At 36.9% G+C, this 23,215-nt stretch overlaps 1 pseudogene; it reads left to right on the top strand.

Moving 5' to 3' along the window:
* Window positions 1–6,343: 6,343 nt before the first annotated feature.
* LOC100783516 (flavonoid 3',5'-hydroxylase 1-like) lies at window positions 6,344–14,091 on the top strand (annotated as a pseudogene).
* Window positions 14,092–23,215: the final 9,124 nt, after the last annotated feature.

Genomic DNA, 23,215 nt, shown 5'->3' with positions numbered 1-23,215 from the left:
GTATTTATGCAGACGAAACCTGTTCTTTGGGCTGCCACTAATGATAATGTTAGAGTTCTAAAGTGTATCTGAAATGCTTGAATTGGTTTCTGGTCTAAAGATAAACTACAATAAGAGCCAATTCGGGTGTCTGGGTAAATCGGAAGGCTGGTGTAGGGAGGCAGCTTTTTCTCTCAACTGCAGTCAACTGGAATTTCCCTTTTCTTACCTTGGAATTCCTGTAGGGGTCAGCTCTAAATGCAGGTCTGTGTGGCAGCCTATTATTAGCAAGTTTGAGGCCAAGCTTGCAAGATGGAAGCAAAGAAATCTATCAATGGGGGGTAGAATAACCCTGATTAATTTAGTCTTAACAGCCTTACCCATCTATTTGTTGTCTTTCTTCAAGATTCCTAAACATGTGATGCAAAAGATTGTATCTATTCAAAGGAATTTCTTATGGGGAAGTCACCAAGACTCCAACAAGATCCCTTGGGGAGGCCTCATTTGCACATGAATCACTCTTGAGGCAAAAATCAAGGATCAAATGGCTCAGGGAAGGTGACAGTAACACAGGCTTCTTTCATAAATCCATAAATTTCAGAAGACATTATAATGCAATTCAAGGAATATTCATTGAAAGTATATGGGTTCAACAACCAAAATTGGTTAAGGAAGAAGCTGTAAAATTCTTTGCTGCCAGATTCACAGAGGAAAAGCTTGACAGACCTACCTTGGATGGGGTACAATTTAATATCATTACCCACACACAAAGGGAGGAGCTGACTTCCCCATTTACAGATCTTGAACTCAAGGATGCTGTGTGGAGTTGTGGTGGAGACAAATGTCCTAGGCCGGATGGATTCAATTTTAATTTCATAAAGGAGTTTCGGGGGGTTCTAAAACCAGATTTCATGAGGTTTATGGATGAGTTTCATGTCAATGGAAGCTTTCCTAAGGGCAGTAATGCATCCTTTCTGGCCTTAATTCCTAAAATAAACCATCCACAATCATTTAATGAATACAGACCCATCTCCCTCATTGGTTGTATGTATAAGATAATAGCCAAATTACTGGCCAACAGGCTAAGAAAAGTGATGTCTGGCCTCATTGATGAGAGACAATCAGCCTTCATAAAGGATATATAGACACATCCTTCATGGAACGTTGATACTTAATGAGGCAATAGAGGAAGCTAAAAGATGTAAGAAGCCAGCTCTGGTGTTCAAGGTGGATTTTGAAAAGGCCTATGATTCTATTTCATGGTCATTTCTGGACTATATGCTGGACAGGATGGGGTTTTGCCTCAAATGGAGAAAATGGATCAATGCATGTAACCAATCAGCCACTATATCAATCTTAATAAATGGCAGCCCCACAAAGGAATTTGTTCCCACTAGAGGTTTGAGGCAAGGGGACCCCTTAGCCCCTTTACTTTTTAATATTGTGGCAGAAGGCTTGACTGGTATGATGAGGACAGCTTTAATCAAAGGTTTATACAGAAGTTATCTAGTAGGATAGCAGAAGGTGCCAGTAAACATTCTGCAATATGCAGATGATACTGTCTTTGTGGGAGAAGCCTTATGGGATAATGTAATTGTGCTGAAGGTCATGCTTAGGGGCTTTGAAATGGCATCTGGGTTGAAGATTAATTTTTCAAAAAGCAATGTGGGGATATTTGGAGATGATATTAATTGGGTACATGATGCAGCTCATTTTCTCAAGTGTAGGCAGATGGAGACTCCTTTTCATTATTTGGGGATTCCTATAGGGGCTAAGCCTTCTAGCTGCTTGGTGTGGGAACCACTGATTAAAAAATTTGAAGCAAAACTATCTAAGTGGAACTAGAAATTCCTATCAATGGCAAGGAAGGTTACTTTGATAAATTCAGTACTAACTGCTCTACCAAAAAAAATTTGATATAGTACTTCTGGTACTATGTAACTTCTAAGTAACTTCTATTATATATTTAATATAATTTTGGCCGTTCAAAAAAAAAAAGAAATAGCCATAGAGGGGGATAAGGAGAAGGATTTGCCTCTTGAGGTAATTCTGCCTCACAGCAACAATTCGAATATAAAGAAGAAAAGCAGGGTCAATGTTCCCTTTGGTCAATATGACTTAAAGGTAGCAAGTGAGGAAGTGGGTCAGCGGATAAGTGGCCCAACTCATTCTGCCACAAAGGTTTATGTGAGAAGAAAGGAGGTGTTGAGAAGTAATGGAAAGGCCCAACAGTTTAAGGAACCAGCTGTGGACTCAAACTCAGTTTCTAAAACTGATTCCATGCCTTCAATACAACAGGACCCAATAGAGCTACAATGTGCTCTTTTAAACGAAATGGGCTTGACTTATGGGGAAGATGCCAATAAGGTTAAGGGGCTTATATTGGATATGGAAAATAGAGATGATATGATGGCAGCTGAGAGGGGAATTAAAAAACATCAATAGAGCTGCATATGTATTAAAAGAAAAAATCAAAAGGTTGAAGTGCAGATTAAAGATATGGAACAAGGAAGAATATGGGGATAGCTTTAAAAAATTCCAGCACTTGGAAGTGGAGCTTAATAAATTAGAGGAGGACACATTGCATAGACAGATGACTGATTTGGAAATTTCAAGAATAAAGAAGCTGCAGGAAGATTTGTGGGTGGCTGCCCAGGCCCATGAAGCATTGCTAAGGCACAAATCTAGATCAAGATGGTTAAAGGAGGGAGACTGCAACACTAGATTTTTCCATATCAGGGTGAGTGCAAATAGAAATACAAATTGCATCAAAGAACTACTCATTGAAGGTGAATGGACAAATGAACCTAATAAGGTGAAGGAAGAAATCAAAACCTTCTTCTCCAACAGATTCCAAGAAGCAGATTTTCAGAGACCTAAGATTGATGGTATCAATTTCAAAACCATAGACCAACAGTAGAATTCCATGCTTGTGGCCCCTTTTCAGGAGATTGAAATTCAGAATGTTGTTTGGGAATGTGGCAATGACAAGAGCCCAGGTCCTGATGGCATTAATTTCTAGCATAGACAAAAAAGTTTTTTCAAGCATTGTGTTGTTACAAATTACAAATAAAGTATTAGGGATGACAGGGGTATTCTATAATACCTGTAACCACTTAATTTTAGACACTGGAAGAAAAAGATATGACAATCTTTTCCAATGAAAGCAAATCATTCAATTAATATGAACATCACTAAATTTTTATAGAAAAAAATGAAGAAAAGTATACTAATTCATTTTCACTCTATGCTAGAAATCTACCAAAACATGCACACAAAATTTGGTTGAAAACAAAAATCCAGGCCTCCAAACAACAAAAACTGGATACAAACTTAAACCAACAAAAACTGGATACAGAAAGAACACTGTACTTACCTAGGATCAGCTCCAGACAAGGATAGATAAACCCACCCAGTTGGCTTCACGAGTTCCACGGTCTTAATCTCCTAAAAATGTTCCCAAAGTCAACACCAAATAATTAAGCATAATCATCCCAATCAAACCCAAACCAATAAAATAAAAATTTACCTTCAAGTTGTGAAAACCATCACCGGCACGGATGGAAACTTTGCTCGGCGTGTAACTCTCGTCAAGCTTGAAAACCACGTAAAGCACAATCAACTGCCACAACAAAATGAAACCCCACATTACAATTCTTATTGATACTTTTATATGGTTAGCCAAGTGGACAAAATGACCCAATAATTTGATAAGAACCTTCGGACAATGCCACCTCACTGATTAAGAACTTACTAAGAAGAGCAACAAACTAAGGTAGAGCTCATACCTTGTTAACTGGCAGCATAGAAAGCTTTGAGCTTTGAGCACCCACGACTGTTCCAAGAGCAGTGTAGGGTTTTCTTCAACCCACAGTTCCAACAGCAGTGTAGGGTTTTCTTCGACTTTTCTTCGATAGGAGGTTTTGTGGGTTCCAGCGAGCGGTTTCCGACAGTATTGAAATGAATGTGGGGCAATGTGGGTGTCGACCGAGCGGTTTCCAGCAGATTTCAGGTGGGAGGAGAAAGAGAAGAGAGAGTGTAGCAGGGTTTTCGAGCGCGCAAGTTGTGAAATTTCAACACGTTTTAACTTATTAACATAACAACATCAACATCGGTTTTTTAAGGATAACCGATGTTAGGATGAATCTGTTAACATCGGTTTTCTAAAAACCGATGTTAACATCAACATGGTAACATCGGTTTCTCAAAAAATCGATGTTCAGTTCAACTCCTTAACATCGGTTTTGTCAAAACCGATGTTAACACTATGAAGTTAACATCGGTTTTTACAAAATCAATGTTAACATATTTATCTTAACATCATGTTAACATCAGTTATTTAAATAACCGATGTTAACATTAAGTAGTTAACATCGGTTTTTATAAAACCGATGTTAAGTAATTCCATTTATTTACAAAAATGCCACCGCGCTTTTGTTAACATCGGTTTTTGCAATAACCGATGTTAATTGACCGATGTAGAAAGCCTTTTTTTAGTAGTGATAGGATTAGAAGATCAAAGCTTTCGACGTGGTCAGAGACAACACATAAAACTTTATCATTCACAATGAATTCAGAGCTTGAGGGGATTATGTACCGTATAGCCCACAAACTTGACAAGTACTCGGTTCATTGGAATCGTCAATTCCCCATGACCACACACGACATTTAGAAGGACAGTTAGTCCACATAAATCCTCAAAAGACATAACTTCCTTAAGATCGAACATGTATATATAGACCTAAGAGAAAGACCACCAGGTATGTTTTCAATCATTCCACGTAGAGATACTTAAACACCTCGGGTTCAACTGACTTGATCGTCAGAGTCATTTTTGAAGGTACTTCACCTCACATCAAGATAGGAGATCAAAGATCCCGCTGAGACGAGAGAGAGAGAGAGAGAGAAGGAAGAAAGGCAGATAACTTGTCAAGAACTCATCCGAAACAATTTTAATAATCAATTATATGTATAATTGATTATTTATATAATGAATTGTAATCAAAATCAGTTTTTGTTTTAATAAATTTGTTAAAAAGTAATTTTAAGATTAATAATTTTATTTGTAGCATAAAAATCAATTTTTACTTAATAAAAAGAGGTAAAAGGATAAAGATGTTAAAAATAATCGTAAGCTATAAATTTTCAAATACAAGAAAACACCTTGCTTTCCAGATTTTTTTTCTAAATTTCAACCTAGTGTTCCAAACATCTAGTTTATTTTATAAATAACTTAAATTAAAAAAAAAAACAAATAAAATTTGAAGGAAAAAAAGGCTTTCCCAAGTTCACTCTAAATCATGCTCCCAAAATCTATGATAAAAAAACTCAAAATTAAAATTAAAATATGAAAAACTATTATTTCAATCAATGAGAACTTTTTTATTATCAAGATGACAACGTGTTATATTATTGAAAATTATTAATTTGATGATAATTACTTTAAAATTTATGATTAAATTATAATAGAATTAATTAATTGTATTGAAAAATTTAAATTAAAACTATTTATTTACAAAAATGCTTGAGTCGTGTCAATTAGGTGAATCGAACTTGGCTCAGTTCGCTTACTTTCAATCCTACTTGAGTCTCTTAATTAAGGTTGATTTGTGGTCTTTGGCTTAGATATGGAGTCGCAATACCGGAGATACCACTTTACTATGAGCTCAGCTGACCAGTAGGGAGAAAATTAATTAAGTGTCAAATAAAAAAAATTGAATGCCAAAAAATAAAATAAAATATAACTTTTGAATTACCACTTATATGGTTTGTAAAAAGTCCCAAATGACTCTGTTACGCCCAAAAAGAGTATAGGCCAAACTGCACATGACTTTAGAGGTGTCTACAACCCATATTTAGCTACAATTTTAAGTATTTGCAACCCAACCACCACCCCGAAAACTAAAACCTTGAATATAATCATTATCTGGCTTTGGATTATGTGGAATTGAGTGCTGCTATGTTATATTGCCTATTATTGGTTTGTTAGCTGGCAAGTACATCATATTCGGCAGCTACCATTTAAAAAAAAAAACAAAAGAATTATGTGGAATCTATTGCACCACGGAGGACATATATGCTCTTTGTGAAGTATCCATGTTAAATATCGTATCCCCACTCTAGAATTGTCACTTCACATGCCTCACATTAAGTTAGCAACTAGCTAGCACTAGTTTATAAAATTTGGTCGGCAATATCTCAATCACAATATCACAATTGAAGTTTCTCCAATTTCAATTGTGATTGCACATTAGTCATTATTATTTTTTTGTTATTTTCTAGAACATTAAGGATTGCAACAAAAATTGTGACGGCATTTTAATATCATAGTTAATATGGATCGCGGCAATATGGCCAGCTTAGATCACTTATTCCTTCTCAAAGAAATTGCTATGTCCATTTTGATCTTCTTAATCACCCACCTCACCATTCGTTCACACTTCACAAACCGTCACAACAAGCTTCCACCCGGGCCTAGAGGCTGGCCAATAATAGGCGCCCTATCACTCTTGGGGAGCATGCCTCATGTCACCCTCTCTAGAATGGCCAAAAAGTATGGTCCCGTCATGCACCTCAAAATGGGCACCAAAAACATGGTTGTCGCTTCTACTCTGCTGCAGCTCGTGCATTTCTCAAAACCCTATTCAAAACTTCTCCAACAAGCCTCCAAATGCTGGTGCAACTCACTTAGCTTATGATTCACAGGTAAGTATTGTTAGAATATATGATACATATATTCTAATATGATACATGTATTCTATATTTATGTATATCTCCTATTTTGATTATGTAATTAATCTTGTGCATATTCTATCCAGATTCTTAGCTAATTAGTGTCCTACTTTCTAGGCTAATTATGTTCTTGTATATTGTATATATTCTCACGTTACTAATGAAAAAAGGGCACAGATTCAAACTCTTTCATGGTATCAGTTTAGTTTTGATCCTAAAATCCCTAACAGTCACCTCTCTTCCACCCTTTTTTATTCTCCTTCCGCTACAATTCTCCATGGCCGATCAACCCAAATTCCATCCTGCTTTGACTATCACCAATGTTAAGTCTCTCATTTCCATAACGTTGGATACGGAGCATGGCTTGTATCGCTCTTGGGTGGCTTTATTCAAGGTCCTTGTTAGGGTTCATGATTTACATCACCACATCATCTCTCCTACGGAGGCACAGGCCTACGGAGGCACAGGAGGTAGCCACCTATGCCGCATCCAAAGTCGCAGACCCTGCTCTATGGAAGCGTCTCGATGCCGCGGTGCTTCAATGGATATACGGGACTATATCCACCGATCTCCTTCATGCTATCTTGCTCAAAGACGACACGGCTCAAGGGGCGTGGGCTCGTCTCGAATCTATGTTTCAGGACAACAAGGCTTCTTGGGCTACTCATCTTGAAGAGGAACTTGCGGAATTTTTCGTCTATTGATAGCTATTGTAATCACATCAAGTTGTTGGCTGATCAACTTGCCGATGTTGATGCCCCTCTCACCAACAGCAGATTGATTCTCAAACTCATGGCAGGGCTACCTGAGGCCTATGTCGGGACGGTAAATATCATCCAAAATCAAGAGCCATTACCCTCGTTTGCGAGTTGCCGATCTCGACTCAAGCTTGTGAAGCGGACCATTAAAAACTGTTTGGCAAAGGAAGGCAACTCCGGCAACGGCTCTCAAGCCACTCTCCTTACGAGCACCGACAGCCACCACGGCACGGACAACAACACCTCTGCATCCTCTGCTTCATCCCGTCAGAGTTCTAAAGGAAATAAGCAAAAGAAGTCCAACTCCAAGGTTTTTGGGAAAAGCCATAATAGCAATGGGCAAGTGGCCCCACAACAATCTGGACTCATGCCATTTAATTAGCAGCAACAGCCATGGGCCGCCTGGGCTCCTTAGTTGGCTCAATGGCCAAACCCGCCTCCATACCCATATCCTGCTTCCTCTTGGGCACTAAAAAATGTTGTTGCTCCTACTGTTGGGCCACGCCAATTTGGGCCAGGGATCTTGGGTTCGCGTCCACAGGCATACAATGCCATAGCACCATCCACTAGCTACACACCTACGGACATTGAAGCAGCAATGCATGCTTTATCTTTTTCTTAGCCGGATGGGAATTTCTATATGGACATTGGCGCTACATCTCACATGTCTGCGAACCAAGGCATTTTTTCTTCATATTTCAATTTGAGCATTAAAAATAATAACATTGTTGTGGGTAGTGGACATCTGGTTCCAATTATTGGTCACGGTAGTACTATGTTGCCATCCCTTTACCCTCCCTTTCACTTAAACAATGTCTTACATGTTCCTAAATTGATTAAAAATTTAATATTTGTCCGTAAATTCACCACTGATAATTCGGTTTCCATTGCATTTGATCCCCTTGGTTTTTTTGTGAATGACTTACAGACGGGAGCCAGACTAATGAGATGTGACAATACCGGTGACCTTTATCCTCTCTTCTCAAACACTCAAGCCACTCCTCCAGTCAATAGTTCAGTGTTTACCGCTATTTTATCCGATCTTTGGCATACTTGCCTAGGCCATCCTGGTGATGTTGTTCTTAGTTCCCTTAATAGAAAATTTTTTATTAATTATAATAAGGCTTGTAAAACCTTTTGTTCCTCATGTCCTCTCGGGAAACATTCTAAGTTACTGTTTTCTGATTCTATGTCGCACACTGCTTCTCCTTTTGATATAATTCATAGTGATCTTTGGACTTCGCCTATCATGAGTTCTTCTGGCCATTGTTATTATGTTCTATTTCTTGATGATTACAGTAAATTTTGTGGACTTATCCTATTGCAAAGAAATCACAAGTTAAACACTTGTTCAAATCTTTTCATAGTCTAATTCATACACAATTTACCCGTGATATTAAGACTTTTCAATGTGACAATGGCGCAGAATATATTAATGGCACTTTGCAAGAGTTTTTTTTATCAACATGGCATGATTTTTCGTCTATCTTGCCCCCATACTTCCCCTCAAAATGGAAAAGCCGAACGCCACATAAAATCAATAAACAATATCATACGGACCTTGCTTGCTCATGCTTCTTTGCCTCTTTCTTTTTGGCATCATGCATTAGAAATGGCCACATATCTCCTAAACATTCTCCTAACCAAGGTCTTAGGATTTATGTCTCCCACTCAAATTCTATATCAATGTGATCCAATATACTCAGAATTATGTGTCTTCGATTGCCTATGTTTTCCTCTCTTCCCGTCCATTTCTATTCACAAATTGCAAGAAAGGTCCAGTCCTTGTGTCTATCTTGGTCCTGCCCCAAATCATAGAGGTTCAAAATGCTATGACATGTCAAGTAAAAAAATTATTATTTGTCGTCATGTGAAATTTGTTGAAACTAAATTCCCTTTCTCTAAGGTTCACTCCCCTCACAAAGATGACTATACTTTTATGGATTTTAATCCCATTTTTCATCACTTGCACCACCAAAGCAATACTCCTCCAAATTTGGAGCACCAAGCTGACCCTACTTCCCGTCCTAGGCCTATGGCGTCAACAGACCCACCTCAGCCCACTCACTCCTCTACTTTCGGTACTGTCACATTGCACGCTCTTGACCAGCAGCCTGGTTTGCCCCCTTCTTTCCCTATGAGAACTGGGCCAGTCCACCAACAAGCCTATCATCCCTCCCCAGATCGGCCTACAACCATTCCCACACTGTTGCCAAGTCCTACCCCTCATCCCATGACAACTCGAGCTAAAAATGGGATCTACAAACCGAATTCGAAATATTTTTCTAATTTTTTTGCCATGACTACCGCTACTATATCTCCCTTACCCAAAGATCCAGCTAGTGCTATTCGTGACCTGAATTGGAAAAATGCAATGTTAGATGAATTTAATGCTCTTGTTGCTAATAAAACATGAGAATTGGTACCTAATCCACCGGATGTGAATGTAATCAGGTCTATGTGGATTTTTCTACATAAACGAAAATCCGATGGTTCTTTTGAGCGGCAAAAATCCTGTCTTGTAGGTGATGGGAAAACACAACAGCCGGGTGTTGATTGAGATGAGACCTTTAGTCCGGTTGTCAAACCGGCTACTATTCATACTGTTCTTAGCATTGTTGTTTCTAAATCTTGGCATATTCACCAGTTAGATGTCAAGAATGCTTTCTTACATGGCTATCTCAATGACAATTTATATGCATCAGCCCATGGGTTTCCACGACAAAGGTCACCCGGATCATGTGTGTTTACTAAAGAAATCTCTCTATGGCCTTAAACAGGCTTCGCGGGCCTGATATGAGCGTTTTGCAGATTTTGTTGCCACCATTGGTTTTTCTCATAGTACATCTGATCACCCATTGGGCTTGGATATGGCATATATTTTGTTATATGTTGATGATATTATTCTTACAGCTTCATCAAATCGATTGAGAAAGCATTTTATGGCTCTCTTGGGTGTCGAGTTTGCTATGAAGGATCTAGGTCCTCTAAGCTTCTTTTTGGGGATTTTTGTGTCCCGCGATGCTAATGGTATGTTCTTATCTCAGAAACAGTATGCCACAAAGATCATTGAGAGAGCTGGTATGGCTAATTGCAGCTCTTGTCCCACTCCTGTTGACACCAAACCAAAACTTAGTGCATCAAAGGATTCACCTTATGAGGATCCTACGAAGTACCGCAGTCTGGATGGTGCCTTACAATATCTTACCTTTACTAGACTTGACATCTCTTATGCAATTCAACAAATCTGCCTTCACATGCATGATCCCAGGAACAAGCATATGAGTGCTCTTAAGCGTATTTTGCGTTATTTGCAGGGTACTTTGTCTTATGTTCTACACTTGTATAAATCCTCTTTCAACAAGCTTATTTCTTATACTGATGCTGACTGGGGAGGATGCCCGGATACTAGACGTTCTACTTCTGGCTATTGTGTTTTTCTAGGTGACAACTTGATATCATGGTCATCCAAAAGACAACCAACTTTGTCATGTTCCAGCGCTAAGGCTGAATATCGAGGATTAGCTAATGTTGTTTCTGATTCTTGTTGGATCTGAAATTTATTACTTGAACTACATTGTCCTATTCCTAAAGCTACTCTGATTTATTGTGACAATGTGAGTGCCATTTATTTATCAGGAAATTCGGTACAACATCAGCGTACCAAGCATATTGAGATGGACATTCATTTTGTCAAGGAAAAGGTCGCTAAAGGCGACGTACGAGTTCTACATGTTCCTTTCCATTATCAGATCGCCGATATTTTTACAGAGGGCCTACCTCGTATTTTATTTGAAGATTTTCGAGCCAGTCTCAATGTTCGTGAACCTCCCGTTTCGATTGCGGGGTATGTTAGAATATATGATACATATATTCTATATTTATGTATATCTTCTATTTTGATTATGTAATTAATCTTGTGCATATTTTATCCAGATTCTTAGTTAATTAGTGTCCTACTTTCTAATTATCTCTTGTATATTGTATATATCCTCACATTACTAATGAGAAAAGGACACGGATTCAAACTCTTTCAAGTACTTCCTCAGTTTTTATTTTAATCATGTACATAGATTCTAAATTTATATTAAAAAATATGTAGTGTCATAATATAATAACAAGTTTTTTTTGTTGGCTCAGTCAACATATCTTCTTTCACTTACTTTCAACAAAAAAATGGTTTATTCAAAAGAAAACTTATTTATAAGATTTTAAAAGTTTTAGGACATGTGATGATAATAGTGATCAAGGTTTTAAAAAAGAGTTTACGGTCGTGATTTTAACCGTTACAACAAAAATTTTCTACTTTTTTACTTTTTGTGGTTATATTTATTTGTACTTTTTCATAATGTGATTGACCGCAACGAAATCACAATCACAATTTAAAATCTTGATTGTCATCACATTAGCCGCATGTATCCGTTTATAATTATTTGCAATATATATTAAGAATTTTGACAAAACTACGACTGCTACTGCATTTTAAAACCTTATTTACTAATATGATTATATATGTAGAGTTTATTTAATTTATTTTCTTTTCTGATAAGATTTCTGGATTCGTCCTTGTATCGTATAGGACATGGTGTTTGCCCACTATGGCTCTAGGTGGAAGTTGCTTAGGAAACTAAGCAACTTGCACATGCTGGGTGGAAAGGCTCTTGATGGGTGGGCACAAGTTCGAGAGAAAGAAATGGGGTACATGCTAGGCTCAATGTATGATTGTAGCAAAAAGGGTGAGGTTGTGGTAGTGGCTGAGATGTTAACCTATGCTATGGCTAATATGATTGGTGAAGTTATATTAAGTCGTCGTGTGTTTGAAACAAAGGATTCGGAATCAAATCAGTTCAAGGACATGGTTGTTGAGCTCATGACTTTTGCTGGGTACTTCAACATTGGTGATTTTGTGCCATTTCTTGCGTGGTTGGACTTACAAGGCATAGAACGTGAGATGAAGACTTTGCATAAGAAGTTTGATTTGTTGTTGACAAGGATGATTAAGGAGCATGTGTCTTCTAGATCTTACAATGGTAAAGGCAAGCAAGATTTCCTAGACATTCTCATGGATCATTGTAGCAAAAGCAATGATGGTGAAAGACTCACACTCACCAATGTCAAGGCACTACTCTTGGTATTACCCTTTATCTCACCACATCTTATATGTGTCTATATTTTATTTATTGTTTTAAATATTAAAGAAAAAAGTGATAGTAAATTTTTTTGTCATAAAACATTATAAAAAAAAATAGAAGATGAGATCAATTATGCCTAGCTCAATACAATAAGGAATCCGAACATTTTACACAAATTAATGTGAAAACAAGCATATTTTAAACGTCCTAGTAATCTGCATTCCATTTTGTTCATAAAATTGTTGAGTGTCTAAACTTTAACATATCATGATTTTTTGGTTAGTTTAATCTATAGATCCTATAATTTTATTAAGACTTTAATTAAGACCTTGACTTATAATTAACCAAAATATTATATATTAATAGTTATTTACAATCAAGTCGTATAGCAGAATCAGTGTGTTCTATACGCCATTCTCTAACCTTTTTTTTAATATATTTTCTTTTTCATATTTTAGAAAGAAATATTTTTTTTTAAAAGTATTTATCTCCATATACCTACCTGCTTTGGACAACCACTTATTGAAGTTAATTTAAAAATTAACTTTAAAATAAATGATATTTATATAAATACTTCTTTAAGAAATAGATAGAATTTTTGTTTCTTAAAATAATTAGAAAATTGATTTGTTAAGCAGAAATAGTTTAAACAAACCCATTAAAAAAAATAGAAAATTTTTATTTTATTAAAATAAGTGTTTATTTCAACAAATAAATTTAAACAAACTGATCCTTTAACTCTTCACAACTACCAGCATTCATTTGAAAGGGAGTTTATGTAACTAATCATTGTATTATTTATGCCATTGTTTCAAGTTTGAGATTTTGTTCTAACCATCCACCTTTATGGTCCCATGCATGTTATAGAATTTATTCACCGCAGGCACTGATACATCTTCTAGTATCATAGAGTGGGCACTAGCAGAGATGTTGAAATATCCCAACATCATAAAGAGAGCTCATTTGGAAATGGTCCAAGTCATCGGCAAGAATCGCCGCCTCGACGAATCTGACCTAAAGAATCTTCCATACTTGCAAGCTATTTGCAAAGAGACAATGAGAAAGCACCCATCAACCCCACTAAACTTGCCTAGAGTCTCATCACAACCATGTCAAGTGAATGGCTATTACATCCCTAAAAACACAAGGTTGAGTGTGAACATATGGGCTATTGGGAGAGACCCTGAGGTTTGGGAGAACTCTTTGGAGTTCAATCCTGAGAGGTTTGTGAGTGGAAAAGGTGCCAAAGTTGATGCACGTGGGAATGATTTTGAGTTGATTCCCTTTGGGGCAGGGAGAAGGGTGTGTGCTGGGACAAGGATGGGAATTGTGATGGTTCAATACATTTTGGGCACTTTGGTTCATTCCTTTGAATGGAAGCTACCACATGGTGTGGTGGAGTTGAACATGGAAGAGACTTTTGGGATTGCCTTGCAAAAGAAAATGCCGAGGTTAGCCCTAGGTTGCACCCAATTTGTTATATTCATTAATGTTAGGTTGGGCTCACCAACTATCTAGATCCATGCAATATATGTGGGGAATTATTATTCCATTGCTATTTTGATTGATATGTTTTTTTATTTTGTCAGCCAAACAAAATATATTGCATTGATACCATATGAGTTTAATTACAATAAAAAAGGTACAAGCAGATACCCAACCAGGGCTAACCAGACCATGTGTTAGTGTTTATATATGGATTACATACCATTAATAAACTAATGAGAGTTAACCCTCCTGTGTATTTCCCAACTACCTATCAAATTCCCTACCACTGATTCACCTGTAATAAATCCCCTAAATACAAAATGTAATAAATGCCCCTGCATTGAATTATGCCTCAAAAATTTATGTGGCCAGGTAAACCAATGCGCAACGTGCATGTCAATTACCTAATGCCAAGAATGCATGTTACAGGACAAACCGACCATTGATTGAAAGACAAACTGGTAGTTTTTCCAAGGAATCGTAGCCATGACCACGTGCAGAGGGTGAACTCTTCCTTGATTTTTATAGTATCCAAATCCATGCCTTCAAAATTCTTTTTGTTCCTCGCACGCCATATACACCATGCTAATCTTGTCCAGATCAAAGCTCTCAATCTTGCCTCCTAGATTGAACTTGTTGGGAACATGTGCTACCAAAGGTGAGTCTCCATCGAGTTTGGCAAAGTTGTTGGACATTTTCTTGTCTGTACCAATCCATCCAGAGTTGAGATATTTTTGAGCAGGAGAGGATCACATGTGTCCTTGTCTCTTGCGTCGTATTACACTGCGGACAGAAAGCATCAGTTGCATTAGTGATGATGTTGCGCTGAAGAAGTTTATCTCGCAATGGCAACCTATTTAGGATCAATCTCCACCTAAAAGTCACCACCTTTGGCGGTATTTTAGATCCCAAACCAGCTGAAGTGCTTCATTTTCTTGTGTGTACAAGCTTGTCAACTTGAAGCACCTCACTTAGGTCTTGCCACCAAATAGAATCCCTCACAACAATCCTATCACTAACCAACCCTCTCCACCCTCCATGTCTAGAGGTTAGGACCTTTTCCCGTAAGGCATTTTTCTCATAGAAGAGACTCCATCTCCATTTACCTAACAACGCTTCATTGAAGCATTGAAGACAATGATATTTCTGATACCTCATCCCCCCCCCCAAGAAGTGTCTATCTTTTTTGCAACTGTTTTGGGTATCCTAAAGAAAAAAAGATAGAATAAAAGGAGAGAAGTTATTATCGAATTGATGAGACACACGCAACCTGCAAGAGAGAGGTTCTTATGTTGCCAACTAGATAGCCTCTTCTAAATCTTCCTAATCATTGACTCCCAAGTTGAAGCTCTCCTTAGATTGACACCAATTGGAAAACCCAAATAAGTGAAAGATTCACTCATAAGTTTACAATTAAGGATGCCAACCCACCTTTCTAGTTCACCAAACTCAACTCCTATGCCCCCAAAACAACTCTTGTGGAAATTTACCTTTAAGCCAGATGATAACTCAAAACACCTCAACATGGTTTTAATTGCTACCACGTTAGATGTTGTTGCTTCGCTTCTCCAAAAAAATAGTGTCATCTGCATACTAAAGCAGATCAACCACCACTTTGTCTTCACCCACCTCAAAACCTTTAAATGCACCTCATAACCTAGCCTCCCTCATCACGCCACTCAGCCCCTATGCTACAATGTTAAAAAGGAAAGGGGGCGAGAGGGTCCCCTTATTTGAGGCCTTGTCTAGGTCAAAATTATTTCGTCGGGCTACCATTGACAAGGACTAAAATAGAGCTTGAGTGTAGGCATCCTTTGATCCATGAGATCCATTTTTGACAGAACCCTAGTCTCTGTAGCATGTACCAAAGAAATTCTCAACTCATTGAGTTATAAGCTTTATTGTAATCCACTTTAAAGACAATGCCTTTTTTTTCTCTTACTCCTTGCCTCATCAACCACCTCTACTGCCACGCACTCTATGTAAGATGTCTCCCCTCAATAAAGGCACTTTGCCTTGTATCAACGAAGTTTTGCATAACTACCTCAAAACCTTTTAATTAATGTTAATATTGTATTTACATTTGTATGTATAAATATAGATAATTTAGAAAATATCGTATAAAATATAATATGTATAATTTTGTAAATATATATGTTTTGATATTGTGGAGTTTCTCTTTCTTATCATATCTATCTTGAAGTTGGGAGCTAGTCTCCACTGTGATTGCGCTTAAATAGTCATTATTATGTGATTTTGTATTTGAAATGGTATGAAAATATGTGTTAACTGTATGTTTTTCGTGGCAGCCACACATAACAGTGGTTTTATGGGTTTTTAATTGTCTTCAAATCATGTTTTTGTGATTGGGAATTATAGCTCATGCGTATGATTATTGGGTATTAATTAATTTCATGGCAATTGGATGCTTAAAAATGGTTTTTTAAGGCACCTTCTATGTGATTTTGGGGGAAATTCAAATATACACTTTTGGTAGTGATTTACAATAATTTATATTTAAGTGAGTTTAATTAAATAAATGTAGGTAATTAAATAAGTGACTAAAGTGAGGTTTTATGGGAAATTTGGTACAACTATGATTTTTAATCTCCAAAACATAATTTTGACCGTTGTATTGAGCCTAAAAGGAGTTTTTACTTTGGGAAAAGTTGGTGGCATTATTCCCTTGAGTTCCCAAATTTAATTGTGCAATTTAGATAAACTAGTCACATTCCTGAATAATATTTTAAGAAATTGATTTGAGAAATGTCATAGCTAGAAAACAGAGCATTTAGATCTTTTAAAGTGCTTAAATCATGCCTTAAATGTATATAAAAGATTGGGTTATTAACCCTTAATCTTAGGCATTTATTTCCTATCAACTAGTGGCTTAAGAGTGCTATATTTAATATGTTTTTGTGAGAAATTATAGAACTTTGGTACAACTAAAAAATATCATTTAGATCTTTTGATGATGATTTATTTCCTATCAACGATGGCAAAGTTGGTGGTGATGGAGGTGGTATTAATGGTAGTGACGGCGGTGGTAGCAATCTCAGTGTTGTTGGTGACGATGACGGGGAGGGGGTGGTATTGTTGGTAGTGGTGGTGTTGACAATGACGATGGTAGTGACATTGATGGTGGTGATGATAGCAATACTAGTGGTGATGGTGATGTCGACAACACCGATGGTGGCAATCACGGCAGTGTTGGTGATGGCACCAAGTGGTGATGGTGGTGGTAGAAGCCAGATATGCTAGTAACAACGATGGTGATGATGATTGTGGTGCAGTGGTGGCAATGATGGAGGTTGTTGTAACAATAGTTTATGGCAAACCGAAAAAATTACTGGCTGAGTCGCGGACAATGTCGCTTTCTTTAAGACGTTTCGTGGCACTACCAAAAATTGTGCAAGCAGACTATCAACCACGAAGTCCCCAGGATAAAACAGCCCAGATCACTGTATAAGATTCCCACTGCACTGAGGGAACCTTTTCTAGAATTACACCCTCTTGTATGACTTGAAAAATCACTCTAAAGCCACCCGAAAAATATGACTTGAAAAGTCACTCTAACAGCCAACCGAAAATATGACTTGAAAAGTCACTCTAATAGCCAACCAAAAAATATGACTTAAAACGTCACTATTATAGCCAACCGAAAATATGACTTAAAAAGTCACTCTTATAGCCAACCGAAAAATATAACTTAAAAAGTCACTATTATAACCAACCGTAATTTTAGAGCGACAGAAAGAAAGAGGGAGAAGTTTGCCGGAAATGCATCGGCTGAAATATGGGAGGGAGAAAGAAAAGTTGAGGAAATTCTTCTTAACTAGGGCAAGGAAAAAAGGAGAAATGAGCTCTCTATATATAGGAAGTGAAATACTATTCAAGTGTTTATCCTGAGCGATGTGGGACTTGAAGCCTTTTTTTTCTTTCTTTTTTACCTAACTTTCATCCTTTGTTCTAACAATCCCCTACTTGAAATTTGAAAAGAAGATTTTCGTGGATTTCATAAAATTGTGCATAAACAAAGGTGTCATACAACTTGAACCTTTACATAGTGAGTAAGATTCAGATTTTACTAGAGTGACTCGAAGTCTTGAACTCTATCTCCGACATCAAACCACACACAACCTTTTCATAGGTGTATTCTATAAAGCCCGTGCGTTAAAGGCCATGCACGTCTATCCCAGTATAGTGAACGCTCTAGAAATTTTTGCCCAAAATTTCATATGAAGCGACTCCCACTTCAACATTCACATAGGTGAGTCTATCAAGAGTACTCCTGTAGCCTAGGTACTCCACTCAACGTAGAGTATAGATCTCATTAAGAATTATGAATTTTTTTTCATAACTCATCCTCTTGTTACTTCAGGAATCATGCTGCTTTCACTTATAACAGCATGTTCATCTCATATCACTTCATAACTTGTTATTACCCATTGAACCTAGTTCTTCGGATCTCCAGTCATTTAGGTCGGGTTACCATCATGAAAGATCATCGCAGTAAGGGCAATAGTCCCATTCTTTTAGAAGTGTTATGGACTTTCTCTCTAGCTAATCCTTTTGTCAAAGGATCTGCTAAATTATCATCAGTGCATACATGATCTACTCTAACAGCTCCTGTTGAGAGTAATTCTCTAACAGTGTTGTGCTTACAACGTATCTGTCGTTTCTTACCATTGTAATAACGGTTCTCAATTTTTGCAATAGCCGTGGTACTATCACAACGGATCAACATAGCTGGTATCGGTTTTTCCCATAAAGGAATCTCTGCAAGTAAGCTTCTCAGCCAACTTGCTTCCTCACTAGCAGTTGCTAGTGCTATCATCTCAGATTCCATAGTGGACTGAGCTAAGATAGTTTGTTTCTTTGACTTCCAAGAAACAGCCCCACCAGCTATGCTAAATATATAGCCGCTGGTTGCTTTGGAATCATCTGAAAGAGTGTCCCAATCTGCATCGTTGTATCCTTCAAGTACAACAGGAAACCTTTTATAATGTAATCCAAGGTTTATAGTTCTTTTAAGGTACCTCATTACCCTTTCAATAGCGTGCCAGTGCTCTATACTAGGTCTACTGGTAAACCTGCATAATAATCCCACAACATAGGCTATGTCGGGTCTAGTACAATCAGTGGCATACCTAAGGCTGCCAATGATACTTGCATACTCAGTTTGTCGTATACCTTCACCAGTGTTTTTAAACAGTTTTACACTTGGATCATATGGTGTACTAGCAGGTTTATAGTCAAAGTAGTCATATTTCTTTAAGATCTTCTCAATGTAGTGAGATTGATCTAGAGAAATTCCCTCTTTTGACCTAGTAATCTTAATACCAAGGATTACACTTGCTTCTCCGAGGTCTTTCATATCAAAGTTGTTACACAACAATGATTTCACATCGTTCACTACATGAATATTTGAACCAAATATGAGAAGGTCATCGACATATACACATATGATAGTGCAAATATTATTTACAGATTTGTAGTAAATGCATTTGTCACTTTGATTCACCTTAAATCCATTCGAGACAATTAAGTTATCAAACTTTTCATGCCACTGCTTAGGTGCTTGTTTTAGACCATACAAAGATTTATCTAACTTGCAGACTTTATCTTCTTGTCCATGAATCACAAACCCTTTAGGTTGTTCCATATAGATTTCCTCTTCCAATTCACCATTTAAAAAAGCAGTTTTAACATCCATTTGGTGTACCACTAGACTATGAATAGCAGCAAAAGATATTAGCACCCGAATAGATGTTATTCTAGTAACTGGTGAAAAGGTGTCGAAGAAATCCACATTCTCTCTTTGCCTAAAACCCTTGGCTACAAGGCGAGCCTTGTATTTATCCACAGTACCATCAGGTTTTAGTTTCTTTTTCAAGATCCATTTACAACCAATTGGTTTGCAACCAGGAGGCAAGTCTACTAAATGCCATGTCTTGTTAGATTCTAAAGAATCCATCTCATCATTAATAGCTTCTTGCCACAAGTCAGCATCCAAAGAAGACAAATCTTCTTGGAGGTTTGATGGATCATCCTCTAATGTATAGGTCATATAATCGGGCCCATAATCTTTAGCAATTCTGGCTCTCTTACCTCTTCGAGACTCTATATCTAATTCTGGTTGTGCAAGATTTTCACTACTAATAGCAGGAAGATGACTAGATGAAGTACCCCCACTATTTCTTAATTTAAAAGGAAATTTATTTTCATAAAAATCAGCATCATTTGACTCTATGATCACTTTTGCGTTTAGGTCATAAAACTTATACGCTTTGCTATTAATAGCATAACCAATGAACACACATTCATAGGCTCTACTTGCAAGTTTAACCCTCTTGGGGTCTGGGATCCTTACATAGGCCAGACATCCCCAAGTTCTCAAATAAGACAAATTTGGTTGTCTTTTCTTTAATATCTCATAGGGAGATGTTTTGTTTTTTGATTTGGGAATTCTATTTAGCACATAACAAACAGTTAACAAAATTCCGCCCAACCAAAAAAATGTTGCACTAGAACTCAACATAGTAGCTACAACTATTTTTGTAAAAGTTCTGTTCTTTCTTTCAGCTTTATCGTTCATTTCAGGTGAGTATGAAGTAGTCGTCTCATGTATGATTCCATGCAAATTATAAAACTCATTAAACAAACTAGAATCATACTCTGTGCCTCTATCACTTCAAAGTTTCTTAATTTTCTTATTGAATTGATTTTCAATTTCTGTTACAAATAACTTAAACATGTCAAGCACTTCACTTTTATTTTTCATAAGATATACATATGTATAATCAGAGCAATCATCAATAAAAGTGATAAAATATCATTTTCCATTTCTGGTCAACGTTCCATCAAATTCACATATATCAGAATGTATTAAATCCAATGGCTCAGATTCTTTAACTACTGATTTATGTGATTTCTTAGTTATTTTAGATTGACTGCAAAAAACACATTTTTCAAAGTGATTTGAAGATAGCTTTGGAATAAAACCTAAGTTACTCATGTTAGATATGCAACGACTATTTATATGACAAAGTCTAGAATGCCAGATATTAAAATCACACAGCATGTAAGCAGAAGGAGAAACTTTATTAATATCAAGATTCAATTTGAACATGCCATCAGTGGCGTACCCTTTCCCTACAAATACCCCATTCTTGGTCAAAGTAAATAAATTTGCACCTATGGTCCGAGTAAACCCAGCCTTGTTTAAAAGAAAACCAGAAACCATATTCTTTCTCATCTCTGAAGTATGCATCACATCTTTGAGAATCAAAGTCTTTCCAGAGGTAAACTTCAGTTCAACATCTCCAGTTCCAGCAACAGTAGTGGTGTGGGAATCACCCAGCAACACTTTCTTATTTTCAACATTCGTGTATGTATCAAACATAGCATGATCATAGCAGACATGGCGGGAGGCGCCAGTGTCTACCCACCATCCATCTGATCCTCCAATCATATTGATCTCAGTTATCATAGCTATGTATGACTCTTGAGCAATTTTCTGTATCTCATGGGATTGAGACTCTACTTAATTGTCATAAGTCATTTGATACTTGAGGTAGCGGCTAACAGCATACTTTTTAGTCCCAGCTTCCTTAGTATCATACTTCTCTTCCAGAGCCAGCCAAACTAATTTGGCAGACTTATATGGGCTATAATAATCATAGAGATCATCAGCTAACCCATTCAGAATGAAATTCTTGCATAGGTAATCATTTTCATTCCAAAGAGCTAATTCCATAGTCTTTTTATCCTTCACTTCCTTCTCAGCATCTTTAGGCATCACTGGAATATCAGTGTTCAAAACATAGGCAACTTTTCTCATAGAAAACATCATCTTTTGTTGCCAACGTTTGAAATGATACCCTTCAAACCTAAAAGGTTTGTTGAGGTCATTGCTGTTCGAGCCAGAAATATCTACGGTAGTCATAGCAGAGCCGAAAAGCGTCTTAAATCTGTTGTAACAATAGTTTATGGCAAATCGACAAAATTACTGGCTGAGTCGCAGACAATGTCGCTTTCTTTAAGACGTTTTGTGGCACTACCAAAAATTGTGCAAACAGACTATCAACCACGAAGTTCCCAGGATAAAATAGCCCAGATCATTGTATAAGATTCCCACTGCACTGAGGGAACCTTTTCTAGAATTACACCCTCTTGTATGACTTGAAAAGTCACTCTAAAGCCACCCAAAAATATGACTTGAAAAGTCACTCTAACAGCCAACTGAAAATATGACTTGAAAAGTCACTCTAATAGCCAACCGAAAAATATGACTTGAAAAGTCACTATTATAGCCAACCGAAAATATGACTTGAAAAGTCTAGCCAACCGAAAATATGACTTAAAAAGTCACTCTTATAGCCAACCGAAAATATGACTTAAAAAGTCACTCTTATAGCCAATCGAAAAATATGACTTAAAAAGTCACTCTTATAGCCAACCGAAAAATATAACTTAAAAAGTCACTCTTATAGCCAACCATAATTTTAGAGCGACAAAAAGAAAGAGGGAGAAGTTTGCCGAAAATGCATCAGTTGAAATATGGGAGGGAGAAAGAAAAATTGAGGAAATGCTTCTCAACTGGGGCAAGGAAAAAAGGAGAAATGAGCTCTCTATATATAGGAAGTGAAACACTATTCAAGTGTTTATCCTGAGCGATGTGGGACTTGAAGCCTTTTTTTTCTTTCTTTTTTTTTCAAACTTTCATCCTTTGTTCTAATAGAGGTAGTATTGGTGGTAGTGGCGGTGGCAGTGGTGATAGCAAAAAATATTATTGTCAAATGTGAGAAATGTGATTTTTTTAACTAAAAGCTAAATTCATAAAACATTTTTTATCTATTTTCAAAATGACAATAAAAGTGTTTAGAAATGACTTAACCATTTCAGCTCCATTTTTTGTCAAGCACATTTTGTTTAAAAAATTGCATTTGAAATATAAAAACCAAAAACTCAACCACCCCAAATAGATCCTTAGATTTTAAAACCAATTTGAGAGAAAATTGTGTTCAATTATTCCTTTAAGAAAAATGAAGGTTGAAGCATAAAGTTGTATTGCAAGAATAATTATGAAGAAAGCAACATATATAGGATTATGATTTCACTCGT

The sequence above is a fragment of the Glycine max genome, chromosome 20 (genome assembly GCF_000004515.6).
Source record: "Glycine max cultivar Williams 82 chromosome 20, Glycine_max_v4.0, whole genome shotgun sequence".
Lineage (NCBI taxonomy): Eukaryota > Viridiplantae > Streptophyta > Magnoliopsida > Fabales > Fabaceae > Glycine > Glycine max.
This window is presented reverse-complemented; position numbering and strand designations above follow the sequence as displayed.